Source organism: Pan paniscus, chromosome 5, assembly GCF_029289425.2.
Source record: "Pan paniscus chromosome 5, NHGRI_mPanPan1-v2.0_pri, whole genome shotgun sequence".
Classification (NCBI taxonomy): Eukaryota; Metazoa; Chordata; class Mammalia; order Primates; family Hominidae; genus Pan; species Pan paniscus.
Genome location: NC_073254.2, coordinates 50,010,138 through 50,026,575, shown reverse-complemented (window position 1 = coordinate 50,026,575; position 16,438 = coordinate 50,010,138). Strand labels below are relative to the sequence as shown.

General features: G+C 45.5%; 1 pseudogene; it reads right to left on the bottom strand.

Moving 5' to 3' along the window:
• Positions 1 to 518: 518 nt before the first annotated feature.
• LOC129398125 (small ribosomal subunit protein uS8-like) lies at positions 519 to 4,455 on the bottom strand (annotated as a pseudogene).
• Positions 4,456 to 16,438: the final 11,983 nt, after the last annotated feature.

The window sequence follows — 16,438 nt, the reverse complement described above, 5'->3', positions numbered from 1 at the left end:
AGTACTAAAAGTCTCTGATATGCAGAAATAATGGCGTAAGCTGTCTTTCTCTTTGTCTCCTCTCTCTGCCTCAGCTGCCAGGCAGGGAAGGGCCTCCTGTCCAGTGGACACGTGACCCACGTGACCTTACCTATCATTGGAGATGACTCACACTCTTTACCCTGCCCCGTTTGCTTTGTATCCAATAAATAACAGCACAGCCAGACATTTGGGGCCACTACCGGTCTCTGCGCATTGGTGGTAGTGGTCCCCCGGGCCCAGCTGTCTTTTCTTTTATCTCTTTGTCTTGTGTCTTTATTTCTACACTCTCTCGTCTCCGCACACGGGGAGAGACCCATTGACCCTGTGGGGCTGGACCCTGCAGGTAACCTTTCAAACCTATAGTCTTTAAATATTTGCTAAACATTTATGGGGTAGGGGTGGGAAGCTGGACAGGGAGAAACTGATATCCTGTTATTAAAAATCATATATAGGCTGGGCACAGTGGCTCACGCCTGTAATCCCAGCACTTTGGGAGGCTGAGGTGGGAAGATTGCTTGAGCCCAGGAGTTTGAGACCACCCTGGGCAACATACTGAGACCTCGTCTCTACAGAAAATTTAAAATTAGCCGAGAGTGGTGGTGCACGCCTGTCGTTCCAGCTACTTGGAAGGCTAAAGTGGGAGGATCACTTGAGCCCAGGAGTTAGAGGGTGCAGTGAGCTATGGTGGTGTCACTCACTCCAGCCTGGGTGACAGAGCAAGACCCTGACTCAAACGAAAAGAAAAGAAAAAATCATATAGAAACACACTAATTCATTTCTACTGGATGCAGTAGAGTCAATGTCTAAACAAAAGCTTTTTTTTGACAAAATCTTTCCCACTTTTCTGAGATTCTTATTCTCTCTTCTCTTCTTGTCTCTGATTTTCCAAACTCGATAACTTCTCAGAAGGCTTGTTAAGGGGCTTTGATTTTTTTTTTTTTTTTTTTTTTTTTTTTAAGACAGAGTCACTCTGTTGCCCAGGCTGGAGTGCAGTGGTATGATCTCGGCTCACTGCAACTTCCACCTCCTGGGTTCAAGCAATTCTCTTGCATCAGCTTCCCGAATAGCTGGGATTACAGGCATGTGCCACCACACCCAGATAATTTTTGTAGTTTTAGTAGAGACGGGGTTTCACCATGTTGACCAGGCTGGTCTCGAACTCCTGACCTCAAGTGATCGATCCACCTGCCTCAGCCTCCGAAAGTGCTGGAATTACAGGTGTGAGCCACCGCGCCCAGCCTAGGGACTTAGAATTTCAGTAATGAAATAAATCACTCCTTTCCAGTAACCAGCACTAGGTCACGTATTCATCAGCCTCACAGTTTCAGCCGAGTGCCCTGCCATTCTCACGGAGAACGCGACACGTGGAAAGACAGGCGGGTGTGAGCAAGCAAAGCTTTCTACTTCCTTTGGTGGGCACAGGGCTAATTCACAAGTAAATGGTTACATAAGGAAACACCTGAAGGGACCTGAGCTGCTTGGCACATATTTCTGATTCATTGAAGTAATTTTTTTTTCCATTTGAAATTAGGAAATATTTCCTACAGTTAAGTATAGAATATAGTGATACCCATGTACCCGCCACCAGCATAAACAGATATGAACATTTTTGCCATCTTTGAGAGGTTTTATTCTTTTATTTTTTTGAGACAGGGTCTCACTCTGTCACCCAGGCTGGAGTGCAGTGGCTTGATCACGGCTCACTGCAGCCTTCACCTCCTGGCTCAAGTGATCCTCCTGCCTCAGCTTCCCTAGTAGCTGGGACTACAGGTATGTACCACCATCCCTGGCTACTTTTTGGGTTTTTTTGTAGAGACGGGGGTCTCACTATGTTACCCGGGATAGTCTCGAACTCCTGGCCTCAAGCAATCCTCCCATCGTGGCCTCCCAAAGTGCTGGGATTACAGGCGTGAGCCACCACGCCCAGCCCAGAGGTTTTATTTTTAAGAAACGAAATGTTACAGATACAACTAGAGTCCCACATCCTTCCTTTTACGGTCCCTTCTCAGAGGTACCTACACTCCTGGAGTTAGTGTATATCATTCCTATTAGTGATTTATACTTTAACTACCCATCTCTGTATTCACAATCTAGTCCATTGCTTTGGGTGTTCATCAGTTTTACATAAATGATAGCAATGTACCCACTTATTATTTTTTTTAATTTTTATTTTTATTTATTTTTTTGAGACAGAGTTTCACTCTTGTCACTCAGGCTGGAGTGCAATGGCATGATCTTGGCTCACTGCAACCTCCACCTCCTGGGTTCAAGCGATTCTCCTGCCTCAGCCTCCCAAGTAACTGGGATTATAAGCACCTGCCACCACATCCAGCTAATTTTTGTATTTTTGGTAGAGATGGGGTTTCACCATGTTGGCCAGGCTCGTCTCGAACTCCTGACCTCAGGTGATCCACCCATCTCGGCCTCCCAAAGTGCTGGGATTACGGATGTGAGCCACCGAGCCCAGCTGCTCAGTGTTTGAGACCCCCTCCTATGTAGGAGGCTGAGCCCACTTCCACCATAAAGGCTGAAACGCCAGCTGCCCGCCTGCCCTTGCGATAGGGGTAGGCATGGGACCTAGGCTCTGCCGGCCAGACCCACTTCCCCTAACTTGGCATTCAGCACTAGAGTTGCAGAGGCTGCACGAGGCAGAAGCAATTGTGGAAAATTTCCAGGGTAGCAGAGGCAGTAGTATCAGAGGCAGCTTCCCTTGTACCTGCCCAGAGCTGGCAGGCGATGGCTGTGCCAGCCGAAGGGCTGGGGCTTAACTGCAGAAATGGTTTAGTCTTGGATCTTGGTTCCTCAGCCCTCTCAGTGATTTTGTGAACTACCCAATATCCTTCCAATGAATCCTTTTCCTGCTTAAAGTCAGAAGGATTTTCTGTTGCTTACAGTTAAGGATCTGGTTGAAAAGGGTGATGCTTTTGCAAGTCACTTTTTAAAATTTTTTTTTATTTTAGAGACAGGATCAGCCAGGTATGATGGCTTATGCCTGTAATCCCAACACTTTGGAAGGCTGAAGTGGAAGGATCCCTTGAAGCCAGGAATTCACGACCAGCCTGGGCAGCATAGTGAGACCTTCGTCTCTTTAAAAACATAAATAAATAAGGCCAGCCACAGTGGCTCACGCCTGTAATCCCAGCACTTTGGGAGTCCAAGGTGGGCGGATCACGAGGTCAGGAGATCGAGACCATCCTGGCTAACACAGTGAAACCCCGTCTCTACTAAAAATACCAAAAAAAAAAAAAAAAAAAAAAAAAATTTGCCAGGTGTTGTGGCAGGCGCCTATAGTCCCAGTTACTTGGGAGGCTGAGGCAGGAGAATGGCATCAACCCAGAAGGCAGAGCTTGCAGTGAACCGAGATTGCACCACTGCACTCCAGCCTGGGCGACAGAGCGAGACTCTGTCTCAATAAATAAATAAAAAATAAATAAATAAAATAAAATAAAATTAGGCCGTGTGGTGGCATATGCCTATAGTACCAGCTACTAGAGAGCTGAGGTGGGAGGATCACTTGAGTCCAGGAGTTTGAGACCAGCTTGGGAAACATAGTGAAACCTCATCTCTACAAAAAATTTAAAAATTAGGCGGTTAGGGTGGCATGACTCTGTAGTCCCAGCTACTGGGGAGGTTGAGGTGGGAGGATCGCTTGAGCCCAGGAGTTCTAGGCTGCAGTGAGCCATGATTGTGCCACTGCACTCCAGCCTGGGTGACAGAGCAAGAACCTTTTTTTTTTTTTCCATGAGACATTTTATTTGTAAATATATGTATTACATCCCTAGAAAAAGAATCCCAGGATTTTCCCTCCTGTGTGTTTTCGTCTTGCTTCTTCATGGTCCATGATGCCAGCTGAGGTTGTCAGTACAATGAAACCAAACTGGTGGGATGGAAGCAGATTATTCTGCCATTTTCTAGATCTTTGAGTTGCACACCGAATCTGGGGCTGATCACTCCACACTTGTTTAGCCTGCCTGTGAGGTTCGCAACAATTTTCCCAGCTCTGCGATCATCAATGATTTCAAATTCGCCAATGTAACCATGCTTCATCATCACAGTGAGAAACCGGACGATGAGTTTGGAGCATGGCCTAATAAGCACCGGGCGTTTGCCTCTCTTTTCCGCATTGTTGATGCTCTTGAGAGCATCGGCCAGGACGTTCACACACACCATGGTGGTGTCGTGGGAAGATGGCGGAAAAGCTATTTTTTTTTTAAGAGACAACTTATCAACTATATTCATTCCATTCTCAGGGCACAGTTAGGTTGTTCCCACATTTTTACTATTGTGAACAGTGCTACGATACATATCCTTGTACACCTGTCTCCTTGTGTCCATGTATGAAAGTCGACATAGGGTCTAAGCATCTGCAACTTCACTAGGTATTGACAAACTCCCAAGTAGTTGTACTAGTTTACCAAAAACCATCAGCATGAGTATGAGTTCAGGTTTCCCACATATTTACCACCATTTGGTTTTAGAAAATCCATTAACTTTTTCCAATTTTATGGGACATTATATCTCACTGTTGCTTTGATTTCTATGTTCTTGATTCTAGGTGAGGCTTAGCAACTTGTCATATGAAAGGTTATTGGGGGCTGGGCAAGGTGGCTCACACCTGTGATCCCAGCACTTTAGGAGGCAGAGGCAGGGGGATCGCTTGAGCCCAGGAGTTCAAGGCCAGTCTAGGCAACACAGCGAGAACCTGTCTCTATTAATAAAAAAGAAAAAAGAAAAGAAAGGTTATTGGGAAGCCCCAGAATGGAAGTCTCTGTGGCTTTTTCCTCTTGAGCTGGTCCTTTTCCCCAGAGAGGAATTTTCCTGGAAGTCAGCATCCACTCACCCATGCTCTTTCCAGGCTGTTACCTCCCTCCATCCTCAGCTGAGTCTGGGGTTGCCAATGTCACCAAGTTGAGCATGTATATGGCACAGCCTTGCCAGAGAAGAGGCCAGTGTTCTGCTTGGAGCAGGGAGGGGCAGCTGCCTGGCTGCATGTAATGGGAGTGGTCTCTGGAAGACTTTCAGCTTCTCCTCTCTTTCAGCCCCATGCTGAACACCCCCCTTCAGAAGCACCTACTGGCTTGCGCAGGCTCTGCGTTACAAACCCACTTCCTTTTGGCTGGCCAGGTCCTCTGCATACTTGGTGCCACCTTCTCCCTGCTGCTGACTCTGTCACCCTCCAGCCATCCCCTTTCCAGCTTCTAAAATTCTGCCAGCGCTGTGTGCTGCTCTCTCCTGTCCTGTTCATTCCCTTTGTCCTTTTGGCTTGATACTTCTTAAATTCCTTTACTGTCTTTTCAGAGGAAAGGGGCTTCCATGGGGAGAAGAGTGTATGTTAGGCCCACCATTTTTATTTTTTATTTATTTTTACTTATTTATTTTGAGATGGAGTCTCACTCTGTTGCCCAGGCTGGAGTGCAATGGTGTGATCTCAGCTTACTGCAACCTCTGCTTCCTGGGTTCAAGCAATTCTTCTGCCTCAGCCTCCCAAGGTGTTGGGATTACAGGTGTGTGCCACCACACCTGGCTAATTTTTGTATCTGTAGTAGAGATAGGGTTTCACCATGTTGACCAGGCTGGTCTCAAACTCCTGACCTCAAGTGATTCGCCCGCCTCGGCTTCCCAAAGTGCTGGGATTATAGGTGTGAGCCACTGCACCCGGCCAGGGCCTCTATATTTAAACGGACACTGTGTAGGTATTTAGTCTAGAATGTACTTTGTATGGTGGAAGGTAAGGATCTAATATTAGCTTTTTCAGCACCACGTACCGCTTAGTCCATTCTTTCCTTCATGGTTTGTTATGCCACCTCTGTCAGAGCCAAACTCCTGCACCCGTTGGATTTCTTTCTAGGCTGCCAATTCTGTTCTATTAGGATGGATAAAGAGAGACAAAGACACACAGCTATCCATGTGCCAAGACCATAGTTTTAATCATGATAGCTGGTGGTGAAAGCTTATTCTTGTTCCTCTTCAAAATTGTTTTTGTTGGGTCAGGCACAGTGGCTCACGCCTGTAATCCCAACACCTTGGGAGGCTGAGGTGGGTGGATCACCTGAGGTCAGGAGTTCAAGACCAGCCTGGCCAACATGATGAAACCCCGTCTCTGCTAAAAATACAAAAATAGCCCGGTATGGTGGCCTGTGCTTGTAATCCCAGCTACTTCGGAGGCTGAGGCACAAGAATCGCTTGACCTTGGGAGGCAGAGGTTACAGTGAGCCCAGATCATACCACTGCACTCCAGCTTGGGCGACAGAGCAAGACCCTGTCTCAAAAAAAGAAAAAAATTGTTTTTTTTGGACTTCTAGTTTGTGTATGGTAGAATAAAATTAGCATTTTCCTCCCTCCTCTCAAAAATCATGAGAAGCAACATGGAGAATGAGATACAGAAACACAAAATCCATTTCCAGTAAACCTAGGAGCTACCCGAGATCCTGAGTACTAAAATAGGCCAGAGTGCTGAAGGCAGCAGGGATCCAGCAGAGGGACAGGAGGAAGATCACAGAGGGTGCCTGTGGCTGCAGATAGAGCAGTAGCAACTGCAGAAGCAAACACTTGCACAGCATTTGCAATGACGCTGAGGCTCAGAAAGATGACGTGACTGCACACAGTCACACAATAAGCAGGTGACACGGGCAGAATTCAAACCCGGGCCATCTGGCCCCAGAGTCTGTGCCCATGACCTCTCTGCCTGGTTTCCCATCCCCCTACACACACCCAAATGTGAGAAGCAGCAAAGTGCATGCCTTGAGGGTGAGGGGCACACCCTAGTGTATAAAAATAAAATCTTGGCTGGGCACGTTGGCTCACGCCTGTAATCCCAACACTTTGGGAGGCCCAGGTGGGTGGATCACCTGAGGTTGGGAGTTCGAGACCAGCCTGACCAACATGGAGAAACCCCGTCTGTATTAAAAATACAAAACTAGCCAGGCATGGTGGCGCATGCCTGTAACCTCAGCTACTCGGGAGGCTGAGGCAGGAGAATTGCTTGAACCCAGAAAGCAGAGATTGCAGTGAGCTGAGATTGCGCCATTGCACTCCAGCTTGGGCAACAAGAGCGAAACTCCATCTCAAATAAATAAGTAAATAAATAAAATCTTATTTGCAGCAACTGGAGCAGATCAACAGCAGCTGCAAGAACACCCCTGGGTCTGCTTTGCTCCCAAGGAACAAAGCAAAAGCGGCCAATTGAGGAATCATGCAGGCAAGCCATATGTGATGGAATAAAGATGGCTGCAATTTCTTTGCCACTCCTCCCATGAAGAAGTGGAGTCTGTTTCCCCTCCCCTTGAATTTGGACAGGCTGTGTCACGCTTTGACCAATAGAAGGTGTCAGAAGTGATGTTGTGTGACTTTCAAGGTTGGTCTCCAGGACATCGGCAGCTTCCACTCTCAATACTTGAAACACTCCTTCTTGGAATGCAGTTGCCATGCTGTAAGGAAGCCCAAGATAGAACAAGGAAAAGCCCAGAACTGTAGCCCCAGCTAACAGCACCAGCTACCAGCTGTGAGTGGAACATCTTGGAAGTTACAGCCCAGTTGAGCTTCTGGATGGATGCAATTCCAGCCACCACCATGTGGAGGCAGAGTTGAGTCATACCCACAGAGCCTGCCTAAAATACAGAATTTTTATTTAAATGGTTGCTGCTATCTTAAGCCACTACGTTTTGGGGTGATTTGTCATACAGCAACAGATAACTGAAATACCGTATTTGCAGAAATCAGACTGTGTGATGGGAGAAGAGTAGCTTTGCATTGTCAATTTTGTTAATCTTTTAAAAACCCAATTCTTGGTTTCACTGATTTACTCTATTGTTTTTCTATTCTCTATTTTATTTATCTGTACTCTAATTTTTATGATCTTATTCCCTCTACTTGCTTCTGGTTTAGTTTGATCTTCTTTTTCTAGTTTCTTAAGATGGAAGCTTAAGTTATTGATCTGAAGTATTTCTTTTCTTTTTTTTCCTTTTTTTTTTTTTTTCTCTCAGAGACACGGTCTCACTATGTCGCTAAGGCTGGAGTACAGTGGTTATTCACAGGCATGATCATAGCACATACAGCCTCAGACTCCTGGGCTCAAGTGATCCTCCTGCCTCAGGGTCCGGAGCAGCTGGGTCTACAGGTGCACACTACTACCCCTGCTCAGATCTTTATTTTAAAAAAATTTTTTAGAGGCAGGGTCTCACTCCATCACCTGGACTGAGGTACAGCAGCATGATCATAGCATCCTGCAGCCTCAGACTCCCAGGATCAAGTGATCCTCCTGCCTCAGACTCCTGGGTAGCTGGGATTAGAGGTGTACACCACCATGCCTGGCTTTTTTTTTTTTTTTTTTTGTAGAGACGATATATGTTTATCTGGGAATGTCTTAATTTCTCCATCTTCCCTCTGCCCTCTGGCTGCCATAGATTCCAATGGGGAATTACCTGTGAATCTTACTGAGGATGGCTGCCTGCAATGAGTAGCTTCTCTCTTGCTACTTCTTGCTACTTTCAAAATTTTGATTTTTTTTTAAGACAGTCTCACTCTGTCATCCAGGCTGGAGTGCAGTGGCGCAATCTTAGCTCACTGCAACCTCCACCTCATAGGTTCAAGCAATTCTCCTGCCTCAGCCTCCCAAGTAGCTGGGACTACAGGCGCCCACTATCATACCCAGATTTTTTTTTTTTTTTGAGATGGATAATTTTTTTTTTTTTTTGAGATGGAGTCTCACTCTGTCACCCAGGCTGGAGTGCAGTGGCATGATCTCAGCTCACTACAACCTCCACCTCCTGGGTTCAAGCAATTCCCTGCCTCAGCCTCCCAAGTAGCTGGGGTTACAGGTACCCACCACCATGCCCAGCTAATTTTTGCATTTTTAGTAGAGACAGGGTTTCACCATCTTGGCCAGGATGGTCTTGAACTCCTGACTTTGTGATCCACCCACCTTGGCCTCCCAAAGTGCTGGATTACAGGCGTGAGCCACCACACCCAGCCAATTTTTGTATTTTTAATAGAGATGGGATCTCACTATATTGCCCAGGCTGGTCTAGAACTCCTGACCTCAGGTGATCCACTGGACTTGGGCTCCCAAAGTGCTGGGATTACAGGCGTCAGCCACAGCAACCAGCCATCAAAAGTCTCTTTGGCTTTGACTTTCAATCATTTGATTATAATGTGTCTAGGTGTGAATGTCTTTGAGTTTATTCTGCTTGAAGTAAACTATTAATGTTTTTAATAAAATGTGAGACACTTTTGGCCACTTTTTTCTTCAAATTTTTTCCTCACCTTTCTGTCTCTCTCCTTTGGGGACTCCCATTTTGTGTATGCTGGTATGTTTGATGATGTCCTACAGATCTTAGTCTGTTCCTTTTTCTTCATTCTCTCCTTTCCCCCTTCCTCAAACTAGATCATCTCAGCTAACCTATCTTCAAGGTCACTCATTCTTTGCCTGCTCAAATCTGTTGTTGAGCCCCTCTAGTGAATTTTTCATTTCAGTTATTGTACTTTTCAACTCCAGAATTTCTACTTGGTTCTTTATTATAATTCCTATCTTTGTTGATATTCTGTTTGGTAAGTTATTCTGATACTTTCATTTAATTCTTTAGACACGGTTTTCTTTGGTTCTTTAAACTTTTTTTGAAATGGAGGTCTCACTATTTTGCCCAGGTTGGTCTCAAACTCCTGCAATCCTCCCACTTCAGCCTCCTGAGTAGCTGGGACTACAAGTGCCCACCACAGTGCCTGGCTAAACATATTTGAAATAGCTGATTAAGTATTTTTTTCAAGTGGGTTCATTGTTTGGATTTCCTCAGGAACAGTTTTTACTGGTTGCTTTTTTTTCCTGTGTATGGGTCCATACTTTCTTTTTCCTTTTCATGTCTCATAATTTTTTTGAAAAATGGACATTTTGAATAACAAGATGTGGCAGCTCTAGAAATAGATTCTTCTCCCTCCCCAGGATTTGTTGTAATTACTGTTGTTTGCTTAGTGACTTTTCTGACTTAATTCTGTGAAGTCTATATTCTGTGTTGTATATGGCTACTGAAGTCTTTTCTTGGTTAGCTTAGTGGTCAGCCAATGATGACACAGATTTCTGTCACTGCCTGGAACCAGCAAGCCTCACAGCCTTTGCCCAGGGGCTCTGTGTGCATGTTGGGGCGTGCCTTCCACAGTCAGCCTGGCAGTTGATAACTCTGCCCCAGCATTGACCTACTCCTTGGAAAAGGCCCTGGCTCTTATTCCACCTGAAAAGCTCACCCTCTCAAATAAATTAAAGATGAATCAGTAGGGGATCTATGCAAAGACACTAGAAGAAAAAAGGAGGAAAGGGGCCAGGTGTGGTGGCTTATGCCTATCATCCCAGAACTTTGGGGGGTAAGAGGGAAGGATCACTTGAGCCCAGGAATTCAAGACCAGTCTGGCCAACACAGGGAAACATTGTTTCTACAAAATAAAAAATAAATTTAAAAAAAAGAAAAAAGGAAGAAAGGAACAAGATAAATATACAAAAACTGAAGAACACTTATTAGAAAATTTTTACCACTGAGCAGGTGAAAAATTCAAATAAGTATTTCATTTAAAAATTAAAAAAAAAAAACTCTTCCGTAAAGCCAAAGCACAAATAAGAAACTAAGGTTGCCAGGCACGTTGGTTCACGACTGTAATTGCAGCACTTTGGGAGGCTGAGGCGGGTGGATTGCTTGAGGTCAGGAGATCGAGACCAGCCTGACCAACATGGTAAAACCCTGTCTCTACTAAAAATACAAAAATTAGCCAGGCATGGTGGCAAGTGCCTGTAATCCCAGCTACTTGGGAGGCTGAGGCAGGAGAATCACTTGAACCCAGGAGGCGGAGGTTATAGTGAGCCAAGATCATGCCACTGCACTCCAGCCTGGGTGACAGAGCGAGACTCCGTCTCAGAAAAAAAAAAAGAAAGAAAGAAAGAAAGAAAGAAAGAAAGAAAGAAAGAAAGAAAGAAAGAAAGAAAGAAAGAAAGAAACTAAGGCCAGGCATGGTGGCTCATGCCTGTAATTCCAGTGCTTTGGGAGTCTGAGTGACGAGGATCACCTGAGGCCAGGAGTTCAAGACCACCCTGGGCAACATAGTGAGACCCCCATCTCTACAAAAAATTAAGACTAGGCCAGGCCTAGTAGATTCTTGCCTGTAATTCTAGCACTTTGGGAGGCTAAGATGGGAGGATTGCTTGAGGCCAGGAGTTCTACACCAGACTGGGCAAGATGGCAAGATCCCATCTCTACAAAAAATTTAAAAATTAGCTGGGCATGACATGCACCTGTGGTCCCAGCTACTCAGGAGGCTGAGTGAGGAAGACTGATTGAGCCTAGGAATTTGAGGCAGCAGTGAGCTATGATCATGCCACTGCATTTCAGCCTGGGTGACAAAGAGGGACCCCATCTCTTAAAAAAAAAAAATTAATACATATGTATTTTTTAAATGGCCAGGTGCGGTGGCTCATGCCTGTAATCCCAGCACTTTGGGAGGCTGAGGCAGGTGGATCACGAGGTCAGGAGTTCAAGTCCAGCCTGGCCAACATGGTGAAACCCCATCTCTACTAAAAAAAAATACAAAAATTAGCCAGCTCTGGTGGTGGGCACCTGTAATCCCAGCTACTTGGGAGGCTGACGCAGGAGAATCACCTAAACCCAGGAGGCAGAGATTGCAGTGAGCCGAGAAAGCGCCACTGCACTCCAGTCTGGGCAAAAGAGTAAGACTCCATCTTGAAAAAAAAAAATTTTTTTTTAAATAAAAAAAAAGCCAGGCATGGTGGTGCAGGCCTGTAGTCCTGGCTACTTGGAGTCTGAGACAGGAGGATCTCTCGAGCCCAGGAGTGCAAGGCTGTAGTGAGCTAGGATTGTGCCACTGCATTCCAGCCTGGGTGACAGAGTGAGACTCTGTCTCAAAAAAGAGAGAGAGAAAGAGCTGGCAAAACCCAGGAAATACGTGGAAGAGAAAAATTAAAGCAGCACAGAGGAGAAGAGAAAATGGAAAGTATCACAGGAAAAGCAGATGCCACCAAAAACACAGAGAGGACTGTAACAAAGTGAGTGAGAAAATGGAAAGGGGATAGTTAAATGGGAAGTTTACCCTATAAGCTCTTCTTCCTAGATAGCTAAAAGGAAATGACATATGGCAAACGGACAAGAGAGCTAATAGATACGCAGTTGTAGTTCCTAAGGAAACAAAAGAACAAACATGAAGACAGAATCCTGAAACTGTTTCCAGCACTAAGAAAACAGGATTATGCATCTTCAAAGGCCATGTCCCAGTAAAAGTGGATATAAACAGTCAACATTTCCAAATGAACAGATAAGGATACAATTCTTTGAACTGACAGGCTAACAGACCAAATCACTGTAAGAAGAAAAGAATGTGCAAGGCTCACCCATCTCTGCAACTGCGACCCAATGTTATAGGACAGCAGAGCAAACAACACCTAGAAATCCTGAAAGATGCAAATGTAACCCAAGACGTTTATACCCAGCCCACACATTTCTGAACAGGCAAAACTCAAGGAATGTTGCTCTTGTGAGCTCCTCCTGAGGAAAATACTCAAAGGTGAAGCTCAGCCATCCAGGATGGGAAGCCCAAGCTAATAGTCTGGCACAGCAGAGCTCCCGGGATGGCTGAGCAAGGGCTCCCACGCCTGCGCTCAGTGTAGAACTCACGCCTTTCATACCCTGGGGGACCATTCCAATGCCCCCTTCTCTATACAAGAAATGATTTTCAGTTAATAACCATGTTCTCATTAATAATTATTTTCTTCATTACTTAATTTTAAAACAAAAGATTAACTTCAAATTTTAAAAATATTATTCAATCAAATGAAATATTTCATGTACCAATTAAAATTTATACTGATTAAAAAAAACTACACCTTAGGCTGACATTCTATTTTGCTGTTTTAAATTCAAAAAACAGCCAAATTTATGGATTTGGGATGGGATTACAGGTATGGCAACAGGCACCTGTAATCTCATCTATTTAAGAGGCTAGGGCAGGCCAGGTGTGGTGGCTCACGCCTGTAATCCCAACATTTGGGAGGCCAAAGTGGGTGGATCATTTGAGGTCAGGAGTTCGAGACCAGCCTGGCCAACATGGCGAAACCCTGTCTCTACTAAAAATACAAAAATCAGCTGGGCGTGGTGGTGGACACCTGTAATCCCAGCTACTTGGGAGGTCTAGGCACAAAAATCACTTGAATCCGGGAGGTGGAAGTTGCAGTGAGCTGAGATTGTGCCACTGCACTCCAACCTGGACAACAGAGCGAGACTCTGTCTAAAAAGAAAAAAAGAAAAAAAAAAAAGAAACTAGGGCGGGAGGATGGCTTGAGCCCAGGAGTTCCAGTCCAGTCTGGGCAACATCGCAAGACCCCATCTCAACTATAAAAAAAGAAAAAAAGAATTAAAAACAAATTAAAACTCCAAGCAATCATATAATTGAATTGAAATGATTCAAGTTGTTTAATCATTTTTACAAGCACAGCGTACAATCGCTTCTATACACTCTGTGTACCATCATTTATTTCATATTCACTAAATGCAGAAGTATGTTGTACGGTGGGGCTAAAGACACACACCACACTGAAGAGAGCAGAAAGCATTTCAAATCTTTAGGGACCTACTCTCCAAATAAGTAGCTGTGTTTGTTGAGGGGGGAGTAATTTTCCGAATTAGCTTCCATGTAGAATATAAAGGATAACTAATTAAAATGTGCTAATTTGAAGGATATAGAGGGTTAATAATTTCATTTAAGTTCTTGGGTACATGTGCAGGATGTACAGTTTTGTTACATAGGTAAACATGTGCCATGATGGTTTGCTGCACCTATCAACCTATCACCTAGGCATTAAGCCCAGCATGAATTAGTTATTTATCCTGATGCTCTCCCTCCCCACAGATAGAGGGGTTTTTTAGTTTTTTTGTTTTTTTTTAATTGAAACTCAAGGCTGGGCACAGTGGCTCACGCCTATAAACCCAGCAATTCAGGAGGCTGAGGTGGGCGAATCACATGAGGTCAGGAGTTCCAGGCCAGCCTAGTCAACATGGTGAAACCCCGCCTCTATTAAAACTACAAAAATTAGCTGGGCATGGTGGCGCATGCCTCTAATCCCAGCTACTTTGGAGGCTGAGGCAGGGGAATCGCTTGAACCTAGGCGGTGGAGGTTGCTGTGAGCTGAGATTGCTTCATTGCACTCCAGCCTGACGACAGAGTGAGACTCCGTTTCAAAAAAGAAAGAAAAGAGAGAAAGAGAGAAGAAAGAGAGAAAGAGAGAAGAAAGAAAGAAAGAAAGAAAGAAAGAAAGAAAGAAAGAAAGAAAGAAAGAAAGAAAGAAACTCTCAACAATGACCTAAGCAATTATATAAAACTTAGATCCTAACAAAAGATTTTGAGAGAGGAACATTTTATCACCAACATTGTTTAGGATTGCCAGCACAGGGTTTTACAATAAAGAGATGGGCTAATCAGTTGCTTTATTGTTTTTAGGTTCTCTGCTGACCTGGACCCCCACCTATTGCCAGCACCTGGGGCTGACCCACCTACTGCCCTGCCCTTAGTGCCCCCCACCCCCACCTTCACCCCCATATGACATATGTGATCTTAAGTTTCACATCACTTTTTTAGGTGATGAGATCTCTTGGCTGAGTTGAGATTGTAGAAAATCAACTCCAGCATAAGGAGCAGGCAGAGGTGCCCTAAGGTGAGGGAGGGAGATGAAGTGGAATGGGGGCAGGGGTGAGAGGGGAGAGGAGTGGAGGTGAGGGCCAAGCTGAGGCTGGAGCCCGGCGAAGGGGAAGAGGACTGGAAGGATGATGAAGAAGATACCCTTGGTTCCCTTGGGCTGGAGATTGGGCTTTGGTGGCTGAGTCACAGGGCTGGTGCCTGCAGGGGCTCAGCCACCCTGCCCTGCCCTGTGGGTGAAAGAAGAGGGAGGGAATAGTTCAGGCGGGAGGTAATCCAGTAAAGACTTGCCTGATGGCTAGAACCAGATAATAACAGCACACAGTCTTGGAGACGCAAGTAGATCCTCTCCTCCCGCTCCCCCTCCCCCGTCCCCGTCCCTGTCCCCTCCTCCTCCTCTTGCTTCACACTCTCCTCCTCCCCAGCTCTTAAACATGGTCCTGGGCCCCTGCTCCAGGCTACCCAGTCCTCCTCCACCCTCCTGCCCTCCTTCCCTGACCCTGGAACTCACCCCTCCAGATGGCGTCCTCGAGGTGGAGAGGCGATGCCATCCAGGTGCAGACAGACATGGACGCACCTGCAGGGAAGAAAAGGTTGTCACTGGCCAGCCCTGAGACCCATGCAGGAGCAAGCAACAACATCCGGAGGACACTGGAACTGAACAACCATGAATAAGAGCACAAGGGTCAGGGCCCAGAAGAGAAAGACAGGACGCCACCAGAGAAGGCGGAACAAGACCTGAGACGGACAGTCCTGAGGAAATTCCACCTGTCAGGAGAAGCTTGTGGTTTGCACACGAGCTGAAAGGCATCAGTGTTTGAGAACAGGGCTGGGAAACAACACAGAAGAGGTGCCCGTCTGCCAGCCAACCAGAGTGCGGTTGTTTTGGATTCGGAATCCCTGGTTTTCCTGGGGCACCTTGGGAGCCTCTAATGAGAATTGGTGCATTTGCCATTTTCTTCTTGGGGACCATTCTTTTCCACAAAGAGTAAAAGATCTGAAGTGATTCAACATCAGGCTCTGCAGAAATGTTTTAAAAAATAAATTATGTAAAAGATGTCATTTTATTAACAGAAGAGCAAAAGTTATGATATATTTTGAAGAAATCAAGCTACAGAGGGAGAATTTATCGAAGAGGTTGTTTTACCTACAATCAGAAGGATATGAAGCAAACGTGAGAGAAAATCTGCCCCTGATTTGGGGGAACCGAGGAAGAAAAGAATGTAAAGAAGGCATGGCTCGGTGGCTCACGCCTGTAATCCCAGAACTTTGGGAGGCCGAGGTGGGTGGATCACTTGAGGTCAGGAGTTCGAGACCAGCCTGGCCAACATGGCAAAATCCCATCTCTACTAAAAATACAAAAATTAGCTGGGTCTTCTGGCGCACACCTGTAATCCCAGCTACTCGGAGGCTGAGGCACGAGAATCACTTGAACCAACCCGGGAGGCGGAAGCTGCAGTGAGCCAAGATCACGCCACTGCACTCTAGCCTGGGCGACAGAGTGAGACCCTGTCTCCAAAAAAAAAAAAAAAGAAGACATGGAAAGCCAGTACTTCATGAAAAGATTATAATAAGAAATTTAGTAAAGCTTTAGGAAGGAAAAGAGAAACGCTTAATGAACCCCAAAACCAAGCCGAGAGAAGATTAAGTCTGAACACCTTAAAATTCAAGAAAACAAAACATACCAGACTTAAGAGCACGAAACAGTTACTACAGGAAGTGAAAGATGAGTGAGCGACAT